The sequence below is a fragment of the Anas platyrhynchos genome, chromosome 11 (assembly GCF_047663525.1).
Source record: "Anas platyrhynchos isolate ZD024472 breed Pekin duck chromosome 11, IASCAAS_PekinDuck_T2T, whole genome shotgun sequence".
NCBI lineage: Eukaryota > Metazoa > Chordata > Aves > Anseriformes > Anatidae > Anas > Anas platyrhynchos.
Window position 1 is genome coordinate 15,297,688 of NC_092597.1, and position 17,227 is coordinate 15,314,914.

The following is a 17,227-nucleotide window of genomic DNA, read 5'->3' on the forward strand; positions in this document are numbered from 1 at the left end:
CAGGTATCAGCTACAAGCTATGGTTAAAGGTTTGGAAAACAGCTACCACAGTAGCTGTACATGGAGATGGGGTAAGAACATGAGCTCTACAGCTGGAGCTAAAGGACTGTGACTCACACCACATTCAGTAGCAGAGCCGTGCTCTCCCATGCATTAAGGAAGCGTAACCTCAACTGAGCAGTGAGGTTATACCAGACTTCCTATACTTGATTATGAAAAGTACCTGGCATAGTTTGCCACGCTAATGGCACTTAAGCTCTTTGCAAAGGTTGTCCCCAGAGAGGTGACTGGGGACTGGTTCTACCTCTCTTTTGTGCTGCTGACAGGAGCTGATGTAGCAGAGGCAGGCGCGTGCTGGCTGAGCCTTTCTTTCCTTACAGGTGCTGCCCACAGGGCTCTGTAGGATTCTGATCAGTCACATCACTTTTACAGTTCAGTTGTGGATAATTTCAGTATTTCTAATGATCTATTATTAATTGCTAAGAATTACATTCTAGTCTTTCTCAAATTCAGAAGGGAGAGAAACTGTACAGCTCTCAGTTGTCAAGGACAGTAAATCAGTACTTAAATCAAGAGGAGTCAGAAGTTGTAAGTGGACTGATTTATAATAATTTGCACAACCTTATTCACCTAGGTGAAATCAGTAAATAATGAAAGAAAAACAGCAAAAGGGCATTTAAGTAAGCCAGTATCACTGAACCAGCATACAAATGAATAAATCAATGAAATAAAGATGTGCTGGCATTAGTATTTTAGTGAGAAGTTTGGTCGACAAGCTGCCTGCAAACTGTGAAGAAATTGTTTTTAGAAAAGGTCAAACAAAGGGAAAACTCAGATTTGCAAACCAGATCCTTAGCATGCAGAGTGGTATAAATCCACCCAGGTCAGTCAAACCATGCCATTTCCCACTGACTTGGGGCTTTGTCCCCTGTTTATGCAAAAAGAGAATGACAATGTCAACTAGTTTGTAAAATAAAGACCTGGTGGATCTGCAAAAGAGTCTGCTGCTCAACTCTTCAGTTAGGGCATGCATTCCACGGCTGGATAAAGAAAGGAAGGGGGGAGAACGAAAAAAAAAAAAAGACTGGAAACTCCGCCTGGATGCTATCAGTCTTGCCCAAGTAAACAGTACTGACATTAGTGCTAGCCTGCTGAGTGGTACAGGTTAGGAAGGGTCACAAAGGCAAAATGGTGACCAAACTTGCCTTGAGGTAGAGATGCTCTGGAATCTGTCACAAAGGAAGAGAGCTGAAAGCTCATTTTATCTAGAAGTCATTTCATTTTAGAGTTCAAAACAATTAAAGACATTGAAAGAATTGTACAAACATGGATTATAGCAAGACAGAAACAATCTCCTTTTTTCATATAAACATGCACTCAACTACATGCATACGGTGTGATGTGTATTGTTCACGAGATAACAGTGCAGTGCACCCATAAAATGGCAAGGGAATTTATGAGAGATAGCAAAAAATACCCAGGAAGTTTTTCTCATAATGCTAAACTAATACTCACCTCCGCATGATATGACTAAGAATATTTGTAGAAAAAAATGAAAAAAGTGAAAAAAGAAAGAAAAAAAGAGCCTTTAAGATGCAAATGCCATAAAAAACTCCACTGTCATGTCCCAACAACTAAATGAAGTTTTTGCAGAAGCCCCTTGAGATAAACTTTCCCTTGACATGCAACTCATTAAGTTGCAGCCAAATCTGCAAAACAGAGGAATATCTATTTATATGCATTAATCACTGGTTTGTAACAACTATTTCAAGAGGAATTTTTCTGACATAGCTTTAAATCCACTTTAAATCCTTATTCAGGAAAATGTGCTAAGGTAATTACGCACTTTTTTCCAGTTCAAGTTTTCTTTCTCTTCTGTCTACAATAGCAACACTGAAACTACAATTGGAAACCCCAAGTCCTGAAAAATAAGTTCTACCAGTAATACTTTTTTTGCTAGGAAAAGCCACATAGATTAAAACTTTTTCCTAGTATCACTTCCAATTCCTTCCCAATGCTTTACTTCACACCAAGGAAACAGAACAAAGGCTGAACGTTACTTCCATATGGCATTAAGCAACAAGGCTCAAACTGTTCGCATATTTTGACAATTGTCCAAATCTCAACTGGGGTGGGAGGCTATGACTACATCGGAAATGAAATGGTTAATAAATCTTAAAAGCTGATCCTTTTCCAGGCATGTTCAAATAACACGGTTAAAAAAAAAGCCTCAACTGTAAAGTGAAGTTCTGAACTAATTTTACTTCTCATACAGCATGCCAGGAAGTGTATTACATGCCATTGGCGAGATACCAAACCTGTGACTCTAGGGGGATGACTGAAGGAATCCTCACAATTCTACATCTTGGAAATAAATTCTATGCTAGAAGGAAAAGCTCTGTAACGCATGCCATCTGGTGCCCTTTGCCTTCTTTTTATGAAAGGGGAGAAAAGAGAAGAGGAAGAGACTGCTTCCTTTCATATAGGCCACGACACAGTGAGCCAAATGCAACTCTGGGTAAGAGCAGCAGGAACCAAGCAACTCTGCTGGTGCTTTTCTCTCCCAGTTGCAACCCTGTACAACGTAAGCATATCCTTAAGTCTTGGTATCAATCTGAGCTATCTCAGATTTGTATCAGGAAGCCTATTGTAATAACTGGGAGTGTTACTTGGCCTATTAATTGCAGGAGAACAGCATCTAATTGCATTGTAAATGGAATGGGATATGGCGATGCCACTGCGCTGCACTGAACTCAGCTACTGCATGACATTTCCTTTAAAATATAATTTGCAATGTCTTAAGAAAAAATTGAAACTATGTCCATTGAGTCTTAAAATAAGTAAATAAAAACTTAGCTAAATCATATTATATCACATACAAAAAATCCAGATGAGAAACAGTTACTTCTTCAGGATTACCAAAAGGATGTTTCCGTAATTCTTTGAGAAATGCTTCCTTCTTTAAAGTAGACGAAAAAAAATCAAAAACAAAATGCTTAACCAGATATGTAAAGAGCTGTCTCCCATTCATTCCCCCAGTCCCAATTAGCTGTCCTACCTATGCTTTATACTGCTACAAGTTAAAGTAGAAATGGCTATGAGCCAGAGCGAGTTAGCCCCAAGGAAATTCCTGCCGAGTAGCAGGAGGCATGTTAGGGATGTGGCTGGAGCATTTCTGCATTCCAGCTCTCCCCAGTGGCTATAATGACCTAGTGGGGCCATCTGCAGCCACCCTTCAGTTTGGGCAACACCCAGGCTGCTGCAGCCTGGGGTAGAGACCAAAGCATCTCATCTGGCTGAGGATACAGATAATAGAGAGACATTAACCCCCCTTCCTCACATATGAAGTACTGTAGTTAGTAGTGATTTATTTGGGTCATTCATTAAACTGTTAAAGGACTTGCCTGATATAAGTTAATATTAGCGTTCAAATCTCATGAGATAAGGAACACCTCATTTCACATTGATAACGATAGGAAATCTCTAGCATAACAAGAATCAATAATTTATATCATAAGGCCTTGAAATCCTAATGTAATGGTTTGTTCCATAATCAGGTAGTAGAAGATATTTAAAAAGCCATGTTTATTTATATTATAATCATAGTTTCTATCACGACTGGGGTCTATTTTCCTCTCAGTGCAAATATTTAACTCCCATTAATGTTAACAAGAGGTTACCTAGCATGTACTTTGGCAAGAGAATAAAACCTGTATTTTAACATTAATCTTGAACAAGCTTTCAACTTGAAAGAATCTTGAGAGTACCTTGTATTAACACTATCTTAATTGCTTCAAAATCTGGATTTTGTATGAAGCATATACACAGATAAAAACAACTCATGTTAACTTTAAGTTGCACATTTTAGGATAATGGAAAATAATTGTGTGTCACCTTTCTATAAACTGCATAGCTCACTGTGAAGGCACTGTTAACAAAGACAATGATAAAATCTTTCAAGAATTCACTACTTCTGTAAGAATGTTATTTTTCTTTTTTCCTTGCCTTGCTTCAGATATTTGTTCACAATAAAAAGCACAGATGTTGCTTCACGACATCTCTCACAATAAAAACAGTGGACTGAATTCATTTTATATTTGCAAAAGGAACAACTGCTTGGCATTCGGTATTTACAGTTTGGGGAATCTCCTTGTTCACATAAGCATACTCACCGAGGACAGTAAGGTAGCACAGATATATAATGCAAGTAGGATCTGGCCCTTTTCATTTTGTGAAAGTGCTTTGATCATGACTCTCTCAAGACATTATTTTAAACTCGAATGCAATTGACCGCTATTGCACCATATGTTCCTTATGTGTGAGCTCTGTCTTGTTCATTAATTTTTATGCCACTACTGTTGGAATTCAGCCAGTGTAATGTGGAGGCAATTAGCAATGTCAGAGTGTTCATGCCAGCATATAATGAGAGAGAGAAAAAGAGAGAAACTGGGAGAATATACTTCCTGCTACAGGCAAGGGTCCTCTTCAGGGTTGTCTTTTTTTTTTTAAAAAAAAAAAAAGATTATTTGAAAACTGAAAGATGTGATAAAAACAGACAGGTGACAAGAAATAGAAGTCTTGTTACAGAAATCAGATTTACTCACTTATAAAACCTCTCCTGTAGTTTCCTAATATGTTCTATGTTCACGTATTTTCAGAGGATGAAACTGATGACAGCCTTGTGGCCTGATGACCTCGTCTTCTAATCTTTCAAACACTGCAGCCTCCTTTAGCTCTACATCAATATGCTCAATTTTCAGCTACAAAACTAGATGCATACATACACTAGAACATAGATGTACATTAAATAATGCATGGTCCTATGACATATCATTTACTGACCACATCTGTGACATTTTTCATAAAAAAGAACTGCTTCTGAAAATCTTGCCCTCTGAGGTCTAAGACATTTGCCATTCCTGTTGCTATTTGTGTTCTTTACATTCTCAAGATAAGTAAGATGTATGACTGAGGTTCCAAACAGTACTGGAGACCTCACTCAAATATCCACCTCTTCCTGTTTAAGCACATGCACACTGCTTCCCTTTCAGTGAGGAAAAAGGCCAGTTTCATAACCTAATTTCTACCTTATTTTAGGATAAGAAAGCACGTGGCATAAAGGCTGCAAAAAAATGACAGTATTAGAAAACTTGTGCCTGTAAATCCAAAAGTAGAGTTCCACTAGATTGTTTCCCCCAGCATCTTCCTGTCAAACTCCTTATCACAGTATTCTTTCATGAGACAGAAAATTAAAACACCATACACACAAGAACCCCTTTGTAGTCCAAAAGTCGAAAGTTAACATCTATATGGAATAGCTACAGGTATGCTTACAAAGCAGGTAGCTCAGAAAAACTGACTAGTCAGGAAAATGGCTCAAACTGGAAAACCCAAATCCATGTTCTCCTGTGCTTCCTTCCGCTTCCAGTCACAACTGATTTGGGCCTGGGCTTAGGTTTCACACTCCATAAAGCAGAAGTGAACTCTCAAGTTCACTGGGGATACAGTTTTCAGTTCTATAGTGTTTAATGGGTTAATTATCTATTTGTCTTGAAGTCATTAAGCACCTTTGCACTAATACTATAGTTATTAAGAGATACCTCCCTCTGCAGTTGTTTAAATACCAGTTACAGTAGCATGGTGCTGCTTGGGGTGAGGGGCTTGTAGGTCAGTGGCAGCCTTTTGTGTTCCAGCTTGGCAAGTATGACAGTAGATCAACTAATCCACCCTAATTCCTGGTGAATATTTACCTACATCATAAAAATCACAGAATCTGGCCAGCTTCATAGTAAACAGTCACCTTTAAAGAATCCCATTCAGGCACTGCTGCACTGACTCAACACACAGAAGGAGCCTGATCCAAAGCCCATCGAGGTGTAAGCGCTGCCTTACTGGGCACTCCGGCAATGTGTCCTGCCTAGGATCTAACTACCCGCATTTTCACGCTTCTCATGAGCAATAGAAGTTCAGTCTGAGTATTTTTAAGTAGTTCAGAAGTGTAAAAAATTTTCTAAACTGGTAACACTGTAGCAAAACTTCAAAGTTTCATTAACGTTTCACTGAAAGTTGGAGTGAATCACTTAGTTTGATTTAACAGATGAAATTTTGTTTTGAGAGTTAATTTCTCTTGTCTAATTCATTTGGGCTTTTATTTCTCAATATTAAATATATGTGATATAAGTGGAAGAAAGCTGGTAGTCTCCAAAAAAACAGATTTCTGTAGTTAACAGCTTCTGTACGTCCACTTGTGGCTTCAGTGGATGAAGCAAGAGACCTGACTGTATTTAAATCAAGAGCAAACCTCACCTTATATCAGGGACAAGCAAAATCATATCTAGTCATTACTGAACGTTTACTTATTTGACCAGTAAGGGGAGAAATTAAGGGCTGGCATAATTTCAATGAAGTCAACTAAATTATCAGAGCAACACAGTTTAACTGATAGGAGCAAGCAAAGCATTGAAATCTGAAAAGTATGTGCTTCACTCACTTTCAAGTTGTTTGCAGTAATAATAAAGGGGAGTTCCACTCTAATTGCACGTTAAGAATAGAAAAGAAAGGAGAGCAGTCAGGGGGTGACTGCTTGAAGAAACAAAACTCAGCAACACCAAGTTTTGCAGTGTAAATTTTCAGCCAAATGTTATTAGAAACATTAGTCCCTCCAGTGCTAACTAATCCAGTCATTTCACTTCTCCCCTGTTAATTCAGTTTAAACAAGAAGTGTTCACATATTTGCATGTAGCATGCAAGACCAACCCACAAAAAAAATCTTTTCTAGTTTTACAGTAACCTCAATTCAGAAGCTAAATTCTGCTCAGAGATCACATTAGCGAGCGGTGCCCCTCAGACGGTGCCTTTGCAGGGTCAGCGTGCCGCCCTCCACCCTTGCAGATGAGCAGAGAGCAGCTGCACCGAGCTCTGCTCGCTGGGTTTGCGCAGCCGCCTGCCCCGTGGCTCTCCTCCGCCGGTGTTCCCTGCCGGGGCCCTGCTCCCCGCCACGCACCTAATGCGTTCAGACACCAGGGACACAGGGAGAGGCCGTGCACACAGCGTGAGGCATGACAGCAATGCCAGTTACAATCACAAACGTGCCCCAACCGATTCTGCTTCCGACATAAATTGCATCAGGCACCGAGCTGGCAGGAAGCAGTGTCAGGGGGAAATGGCAGGAGGGGCAGCATTATTTTAGTTTTGAGGCAAACCCCTACTTTGTCTCTTTGTGCCCCTTTCTAGAGCTCTCCCCCAAGGCAAAGGTTTTTACATGGCATGAAAAGACAGAGCCCAGGTTTTGTGCCTCACAATCTGAGGGAATGGGCTGAATGCTACAGAACTGCAGGTAAGCAGAAATGGCACAAGGCTGAGCCTCCATAAAGAGCTGGGTATCAGTGGTGCTTGGTGGCAGGGCAACTCTCATCAGGTCATGTGCAAGCCCGCCAAGTGCCGTGACATGCATACAATGCGATCCTGTCACCTCCCTGGGACAGCACACATCTCCTTCAGCTTAAGCTCCTGGATACTTTTCTGAAGATTCCCTTCCAAGCTGTAGGTTTGGCACTATGGGTTCCTTCTTGAGACCCCAAACCCATCCGTATCCTAGCAGATACCACACACCTGGCGAGACAGGCTGGCTGAACTCCAATCACTATTTCCCACCAGAGGACTTGGCGCACCAGGACCCCAGCAGCCTCAGACACAGGAGTAGCTCACTGAGCAGTGCAGGTATGTTCCCAGAGCTCCTGCTGAGGCACCCCTGCTAGGAAGGTTAGAGTAACACCTCCCAAATCCATACTCCAGCCAAAGAGACCTTGACCTCTCCTTACAAAAGTCAAGACTAGAAAGACACTAAATTCAAAACAGGACCTGAAATTCTGAGGTAATCAGTCACAAGATCCATCCAAGACACAAACTGATGTAGCTACACCTTAATGTGATCCAAAGCAGTTGATGGAAGAAGAAATCCTGGCTACAGAGGTCACCATTTTACCCACTGTATTCAGAGGAAAGAATTGCAGTATTTCCTTTCCTAGTTCTGTCATGGATCTGCCACACAACATTGAGCAAGTCACCTAAAATTTCTTTGTTCCTTTTCTCATACAAAAGAGAGCAACGTGATCTGTCAAGGAGGCTGCTGATGAGGCTGAATTTATTTTCTGCGAAGGACTCGAGATCCTCCAGGATAAGGCCCTGAATATGTGACAACTCTTATTACTCCACTCCTGTAATAACTCCAGAACATCCCAGGGAGCCCGACAGCAAAGCTCTTCCACTGAACATGAAAATAATTTTAACAAAAAGTCAAAATTAAAATAATAAAAAGTTAAACACTGAACATTCAGGGGAATTAAATAAGAGACCAGCTTGTAGTTTTCATGTGCAGTCATCTGAGTCAGCTCTCCGAGGAGTGCCAAGGGCTAAATTCATCCTTGAGCTATGCTGGCTTCTGCCAATGTAAACCAGGACACGCGGCCTCTGCCAGCAAAGCGGGGAGAGGCTGCAGCAGCGGAAAGCACCCACCGCCGTCCTCCTTGCTGGGGGTCTGAGCACAGCAGCAGGAGGGCCAAGCAGCCCCGGCCACGGGAGGTTCACTGCTCTGGCATCCCAAAGTGGTATGGTTGAAGCATCTTTTTCTCTGGGCTCTATTCAAGAGATGCAAGCAGATTTTAAAGCAGTTTTTGGCAGAGCCTACCGCACCGAGGGATGATGGTGACCAAGCTGAAGTACAATGGAAGTGTCACTGGCACCCAGAGAATCACATCTGTCTCTAGGAATTTTGTCCACCTTAATATTTTTCTTTGCAGTTTGTATCATTAGCCAAGTTTGTCAGCCTGTGTTGCATAATACCGCTTAATGTACAGTCAGAATGAGCCTCGGATCCAACTGGGAAACAGCCGTGTGACTCAGATGTTTTCAGGGGAGGGCAGAATACTGTGTACAGAAAACTGTCCTCATTCCCCCACGAACAAAGAGTGGCAAAAACACAGGCATCTCCACTAGGCCAGCTGTATTGCTGTATGGTAGCAGTCCTCATCTGGCAAGATATGAAAAAGGAGATTAGCAAGTATAATAACATTTTATTGCGCTCTTTAGAGTGAAAAATCATTTGTATATTACCACTGCTGATCGTCCAAAGCCACAATACTGAACCCAAACCCCTTCAGATTTCAAGGGAATCAGGGTTTGAACCTTCATCCAAACCCCACCCTCGGGGTTCAATTCTTTATTAGATCCAAGACTGGAAGGTACCTATTTTCTACCTTCTGGGAGGCTGGCATTTTCCAAGGCCTCACAGAATTCATGCACTTCACAGCTGAAAATCTTGGGAGGAGAATCTGAATTTTTATTGTTACAAACCAGGCTCCCCAGCCTAACCGCCAACCCCCAAACTCAGACTAAACCCGAAGCAAACACCACTGCCCAGCCTCCCCCAGGGCAGAGTTCTGCCAGCAGAAGGGGCCAGAAGCCGCCCAGGTACGGCTCCATTACCCCATAAGGACGGCTCCGAGTTTAATCTGGAGGAATACACAAAGATTTGGCTTTATGCAAAGGCTAAGTTGTGACTGAGTGTCTCATCTTGGTCCCCATTGGAGCAGATCCCAAAACCACCACACACTTTGGCACCGCTTGTTATACTTGGCAATCCTCGCTCAAGCTAGGTGGGTGCATTGGCAGAACTTGTGAGGAACCCCTCCTCTTTAATTGGTGGGAATGTACCTGTAAGGCTGAGCTGTGTTTGGTAAGGCTAAGTGTTCCCGCGAGGGAAAACGACTTGAGACAATTCAGTTGGTGTTTAGAGTAACAAGACAGAGAATGACTGAGGCACTCTTTCATGTTACCTGGAGGGCCCCGTTAAGCTCTTACCGCTTGCTGTTGTTTCACCACAAAGCTGTGTCCCTTGCTTTAGTTCAAGGGAAAGCTGATGAAATAGCCAGACAGCCCAAAAGAGTTTTTCCCCTGTAACAGAGAGACACCCAGGCTAAGCCTAGCTCTGGCCACTATTTTAATCCATGTAAGAAGTTAAAAAGCACAAAGACAATTTGTGGCAAATGTTGTCTAATGCAAAGAAATTCAAAGCTGAAAGTATTTTTCTCTTTTTTAAATAATTTATTACACAGGAAGATTACTTGAAAACTAAACTTTGTTCTACTTACAGTTGCCTAGTACTTTTTTTTTTAATGTGACAAGAGTCGGTGAAGATTATATATTTCCTAAAGCTAAGGATATATTTCATGCATTGACTTGAGACCTATTAAATCTACAAGCAGCAAATATAAGGGGCTTAAGCTGTGTTGTGAATTTAACATTAGTAGGAGTGTTTTCTCCAAGCACCAGGCCTTTGCATTAGATGACAGAAGGCTGTATATCACTTCCCGTACAAAATTAAAGATGTTCAGAGGTATGTGACCTCTACCGTCTGAGCTAATGGAGTCTCAAATACCTAAAGACTGAAATTATTACAAACAGATAGCTGAAATATCATATCTCATATTCTATTCAGTAGAGGGCAGTGGTAGATAAAAGCCATGAACACCTATTAACCTCGCTAAAGTCCCGTCTCCGAACCGGTTGGCTGTCATGAATCTCACGGCAGCAAACACACCAGACAGGCAGAAACAATAGTGATGGAGTCAGTGCTTTCAGTCGTGTTCCTCTGCTTGATTTCTCATCTCCCCTCCTCCCCCTGCCCCCTTTTTCCTCTGCAATGATGGTATGATCAAGGCCAAATGCCTTCTGCAAGGTGTTCCCCCCGAAAAGCCAGCAGGAAATAAAAGGGCTCAGAACCTTGTGGGATCAAGTTCTTAATGGCTCTAAATGAGAGTAAAGTAAACACATGCACATGTGCATGCATGCACACACACACCCAGCATCTCTTTGTCAGACCTTTTTACCAGAGAAAGCGAACACAAGCTGGAAAAAGACTGTTGCCTCGTGGCAAGGGCACTCAGAGGTGGGGGTACGGGGGAAGAGCAAGTTCTAGTGCAGTCCCTGCACTTCGCCAATTATCTGAATTGATTCATTATACAGCTTTATGGCTGCAATTAAACAAGTGCCAAGAAATACAGCCAGGACGACACAATTTGTTACATTAGCTCACTCACACTGAAAATCACAATTACAAATAACAGTGTCACTCCACAAACAGCGAGTTCTCAACCAGTAGGAAAAAGATGAATAGGATGTAGCATGCACATTTTTTTGCACATGAATGTATGTGTACAACTGTACATATTCTAAGTTTTCCTATTACAAAGTGCCATATCTTATTAATCTTAAATCAGACATGAGAAGAACGAAACCTGTCCTGAACACTGGAGAGATTCCAGATAGGAGTGTAAGACCAACGGGCTATGGTCAGCAGCACTGGGAACAGGAATTGTGAAACTACTGCCACCGCGTTTGAATTTTTCTTTCCCTGAAAACAAATTACTTGCCACCCCACTTCTTTTATTAAAGCTAAGGGATACTTCTGTCACAACAGGGCATACCTTTACAACCTAGCACAACTATCTCGAAACAGAACTGCTGGAGAATGGAAGAAGCACGGTACACGCGTGTCCTCACGTACAAGCTGCCAAGAAATACTGATTCATGAAAAAATAAGTAAAATCGTTTGCACCTTAAGAGGTGGGAATAAAAAAAGGCAGTGATTTGTACACACAATGTCCCCCAGATTTCTCCCCATACAGCTTCCAAGAGGGCGGCTGTAGCAGCCCAGCTGCAGAAGGGACGGGACGTGGGAGCTGTGCCTGGGTCAGAGCAGGGTGTGTGGCCTGCAAGGCCGAGCCTCAGTGCTCCCCTGTCTGTGTCCCCTCCTTGAGCCTGGGGGCTTCGCCTTCAGCTTGGCCTACTGCCTCGCCAGAGACCCATCTGCAACCGCCAGGCTTTACAGGTGCTGAATGACACTTCCTATCAGCAGCTACTTAATGAAGGAGGCTTTCCAAGAGAAGGATCAAGTGTCAGCCCGCTTCGCTCACTTCCTTCTCTTCTGGGAAACTGGGCAGGCCCCAAGGAGGAGGCTGTGTAGCTGCCATCTCACAGGATGCCAGTGCAGCTCCTTAAACCTGTTATCTCTTCAGCTGGAGGGGATTCACTGGGGCAAAGCATGATACAGCCCTTCCTCCCAGCCCACAGCCCTGCTGAAGGCACTGCCTGGGTCTTGGGGCACGTGAAAAGCAGCCGCTGAGCACCTCTGCCAGCCCTGCTCCTCAGAGCCTCAGCACTGCCTCTACCAAGGCCAACAGACCTCTCGAATCAGAAAACATAGTTGGGAAAGATCCCAAGTGTGTAATGGCTTTTTTTAAAAAAACACCAATGATGCTTCACTGTCTTAGCAGCGACGTATGGCTTTATTCTGCCCTGATTTAAAGTATTCAATGTTTTACACTAAATTTATCCCAAGAATATTGTTTGCATCGAGCAACAAAGCCCTTCTTTACTATGCTAAATGATGCTGTTCTGCTTACATGCGTTTGTCTGTAAGTATTAACATGTATTCATATACTATTCCAGTTATCTCCAATAGACGTTAAGTTAAAAAAAAAAAAAAAAAAGCACACACAAAATGACTAACTGTGTGCTGGTGCAACCTACTGAAGTAGACTGAAACAAAGCACCTTATAGCAGCAATAAGAGATAAAAAGGCACAAACCCAAAGCTGAACAGGTAGAATTAAGCATTTGGTTCTTAGTAAGATGTAACTGTTAGCCAGAGCCCCAGAGAAGTTTCTTGTTAGCAGGCTGGCAACATTTGAAGTATTATTTCCTGATTAAGTTGATAGCTGGTATTCATTGCAATCACTTGAGGATATCTTAGTATCCTGTGCAATTTTAACTCCTCCATAAAATATCTGGAAGGAAGCCTCGCAGGCTATCTGACGTTGACTCAGCTACTTGGTGACCAGCTGCTTTGCTGTGGTAGCAGTAAACTGCAAAGTCCTGTACTTACAGAGCACTAAACACCAAACCTTTGTAAGTACAGAAACAACTCACTCAGCAATTATTTATTTGCTGCCTTGTCTCTCTGGGAAAAGCCCTGCAAGTTTCTCATAGCCTGCCTAGCAAAAGCCCTGCATGGATTTCCTCCTACATGATACATGGGAACCTAGTGCTTTCTCAGAAAGAGCTGTAACTTGTAATCTTCGCCTTCATACAGCCAGCCATCAGGGTGAGGCTTGGCAGTGGTCAGCATGCAAAATGCTCCCACACACAACTAACCTCAGAGGGAAAATTCATAGAGAATCCACCCCCATGTAGACGGCAGAGGCAGAGCGCAGCTGTCTGCAGCTATCCGAATGGCTCAGCCTTGGTCATCTTGATCTTTTTAATGACCCTGCGTATCAGGAGAATAGAGGCATCTGTTCAAAAGAACCTCGCAGCTCCTGACAGAGCAGAGCACACATCAAAGCAGAGTGGGTCAGATTCTGCCCTCACGACATGCATTACATTCAGAATAACTGAAACGAAATCAACAGAATTACCCTTCATTAACACTACGCTAACCAAGAACTAAATTTACCGTTCGCTTTTCACGGTAACGTATGCAGATGTGCTACCTTTTATAGTTCAAAACCTCTGTGTGCTTTATGGCCTAACAATTTTTCATTTTTCTTTAGCAAAAACCAAGTATAACTTCTAAAGAAAGCAAGAGGCTGAGTATATTTCTGCCAAAACTTTCTGTCGCTGGCATTACTGAAATGCCAGCAAATGCAACAGATCTGTAACACATCTCAGGGTACAAAGAGTTAATCTCCTTTCTTGCAGATCATCTGTATCAGTCCAGATGCTTGGTTGGGAGGAAATATAACCCAAGTGCCTGGACTAGTGCAGCAGGCTAAAGAATAAAAATATTTTTATGTACTGTGCTTATAAAATATTCTATTTGCTGTGCAGCACAAGTTATGTTTAGAACCTTCCTTCAAGGATTTTCTTTTCATATCAAGAAAAATAGATCCATACACTTCTTGTTAAAAAAATACCCCTGCCTAAATGTCTAACCTCCTTTGTGAAAACTGATCCTTTGCTGTTGGTCTGCATCTTTATTGTGCCTTCAGACTTGTATGTTAAAATAAAACCAAGACAATGGAAATCAAAGTAAAGTGCCACTTAAAGTCAATGTAAAGTTTATAATCCTTTGCAGTCCATTCTTCTATTATGCTGATGACAAGTTAATTTGGGTGATAAAATGGAAACAAAAAGCAAGGAAGTAATCCTGTTTTACAGAATATTATTCAAACAATAATAGCTTCCTTCGCATAACACTTATTTCATTCCATCATTACTATTATTACTACTATCTTAAGCTATGACAGATTGTGAAGGGTCAAAGATAATTTTTATCAATCAGCCTCCCTTTGTCTTTGGCAGGTTTAATCATGTCACTTGGAATGTAGCATGAGGGGCCTGATGAAATTGGAAAAGCATGTGAAGATAAAAATCACTCTCAGATGAATTCAGACACTTCCTGCCACTCTGCAGATGCCACAGTGCTGCAAGCCACCCTCCCAGGAGAGATGATTCACCTGGAAGGAGGGCCAGGCTCTGCCAGATGTGTAGGAGGCTGCCTGAGACCCACATGCTAACACTGTCTCAATTGTATGAAGCATATGCTTTCAGTCAAGGGTGAAAAATGCAGGCACCAGCACATGCCAAAAGTCTTTCAAGCATGGCCCACCAGTCAGCCTGAAGCTTAATGCACTGATCCATCGAGTCAGCAGATGTGTGTCACCACAGTACAAGTTGAAGCTGGTTAAAGCTATAAAAGAGTGAAGTGACCTAATCCAGACATTGAAATCTCACAAAGAAAACCATACCGTTGTCACTTCAGGGGGCTTAGTGTGCGACTTTAAGCACAAACACTGAAAGCCTTCTTGGAGTAAAAAGATACGTTGCTGTGAAAGCATAAATCCCAACCCTGAGCTACACTTGTACTGATTTCGAGTTGATCTGATAAAAGCATAACGTGGCTTTCCTTTTTAGTGCTGCACATACAAAAAAGAACATCTGCACAATTTTATTGCTAGAGCCATAAATGCTCCTTATCCACTTGGTTTGAGGCAGAAGTCCAAAAATACCTGGATAGAAAGTTTATTTGCAGAGTACCACTGCGTACTTGGTAGAGCCAGTGAGTTATACAACATATTCTTTCACTCCTGGCAGAGGGCTGTCGGTGTCAGCTAGGAGTCCGGCAGCAGAAGCTGACTCTGTAATGCCTGGGAACTCCTCCCTCCTCTCCATTTAATAATCGTTTAGTGGGTACAGTATTTCCCGACACACTCAAAGTCAAAGCGTACTTTACAGCGAAAATATTCGCCCCGTCCACACGGAGAACAATTTGTTTAAAGAAACCAGATCTCCTTAGCACTCAAAGATCAGCCCAACACTGGCCGTGTGCAAACCCACTTCACTGTCGACAGCGGTTGTTTCACATAGCTTGTTCAGACATAGGTGACGAGATGTAGTTCTCACTGGGCAAACATAATTAGGCAGATGCAAAGCTTTTTCTTGAAGTCGTTTCTGTCTATCACCTGGAATCCAGTTCACAGAGCTTTCTTAAGTATTCCTGTCTGTAATAGCCAGGACTCTGGAAGAATACTGCTGTTTCACAATGACTTCATTGTGCTTTGACATAGCTTTCCCGAGCTGTGGCCTGTGGCAAACACACACCTGTTCCATTTATGCCCAAGAGGCCAAAAAAAAATTACTTCAAATAATATTCATGTTCAAACAACAAGCAGGGCTCCTCTGCCTTCAGAAAAGTCCATCCATTTTGTGGAAGAAAAAACAAAACAAAACAACCAACAACCCCCAACTTTGGTCATTTAAAAGTTAACTCTTTTCCTAAACAACCTAGATTAAAGACAAGGTGTGCCAGCTTAAGGTGAAACACCACCGTGCATCTGAAGACTCCCCCCCAAGTTCCTTCAGTTAAAAGCCTTGCACATTCCCATTTCTCAATAACTACAGCATTCCGTGCTGCAAAGTGAGGATTAGGCTGGTAACTGGGCTAGGATCATACATACATGTTATGAAAAGAGGACCACAGGCCCAAACTATACATAAACGAAGAACAGGCTGAGAGGCCAAAGAGCTAGAGACATGGCTGGTACTGCTAAGAAGTACAAAGCGAACGTGGGTACCTAAGTATACACGTGGACACACACAACTCACGTGTTACTCCTATCCAGATCATGAAAGACACTTCAAATTACATTGATCAAGAAAGTTTTGAATTATTATTATATTTTTTTGCTTCTCCGATTTTTCCATTGCCTTGCTCATCTGCAATTTATAGTGGGCCAAAAAAATTTCTGGCACCTACCGTTATACCAAATGGCTTTTACGTGCCAGCTATACAATACTTTGCAACATCCATAGTTTCCATTAACAAATTTGCCCTTTCACCCCAATAGCACCCATCTGTCATTTCCACTGCTTCACAGGCTTCCCCCCCCCCCCCACCAGAACACAGATGGGGGTGGTTTCAGGACAAATTCTCTGCTGGAGCATTCATGTGAGAAGAAACAACTAAGAACAGGTAGGCATTTTATGGAAGGAAAATAAAAAAGAAGTATAGCCCTGCAACTATGATTTTTCACAACTCTCCTTTTTTTTTTTTTTTTGTTAAGGAATTGCTGATTGCTACCTTTCCTACCCCAAAAAACTTTTGTTCCTCTAACTGATAAAGAATGTGCTCTGTTATAGAAGGATAAGTGGAGGTTAATAGACAAGCAGGAGTGAAAGGGTCCTCCAGATATCCCCTGTGGTTCGTGAAGGCTATCTCATGGCAAGACTGGATTCAGCAGGAGCCAAAACAACAATATTAACACTTGGGCAAGATATCAGAAGTGTAAACAGATATGGGAAGGAAAAGATAGCATTGAAAAAATAGTACACAAAAAACAGTAGGGATCAATTTATTTATTTTTTAAATGCTAGAGAATGAAACAGAGCTCTGAATGCCATTGAAACCTCTCATGACAGTATTTGTTTTCACAGTATTATAGCATTCACCTTAGTATTAGCTAGGGTAAAATGAAGTTATTCTTCATTCACAGCTATCCATCAATTTTCTGTACCTTGTGCTGTAAAGGCATTCCCCATTCATTTCTTTTCCTGGGGACTGATATGGAGAGAACCATGTAAGAGCTCTTTAGGCTTACCGCTTTTTTTTCCCAAGTGTGCAGACAGCAGTGAGCACAGCTGTAGTAGTGCTGTGGCACTGCTATTGGTTC

The 17,227-nt window shown here is 42.0% G+C and overlaps 1 protein-coding gene across 2 annotated transcripts in view; it reads right to left on the bottom strand.

The window, feature by feature from the left end:
• Positions 1-17,227, bottom strand: part of BNC1 (basonuclin zinc finger protein 1) — a 76,231-nt gene that overhangs the window by 36,809 nt on the left and 22,195 nt on the right. The window contains exon 2 of one of the 2 annotated variants that reach the window (XM_038185033.2): positions 9,859-9,951. The exons of the other annotated variant lie outside the window; for it this stretch is intronic. The gene's annotated coding sequence lies outside the window, so the exon portion shown is untranslated. The remainder of the gene's footprint in view (positions 1-9,858; positions 9,952-17,227) is intronic. 2 annotated transcript variants of the gene reach the window in all.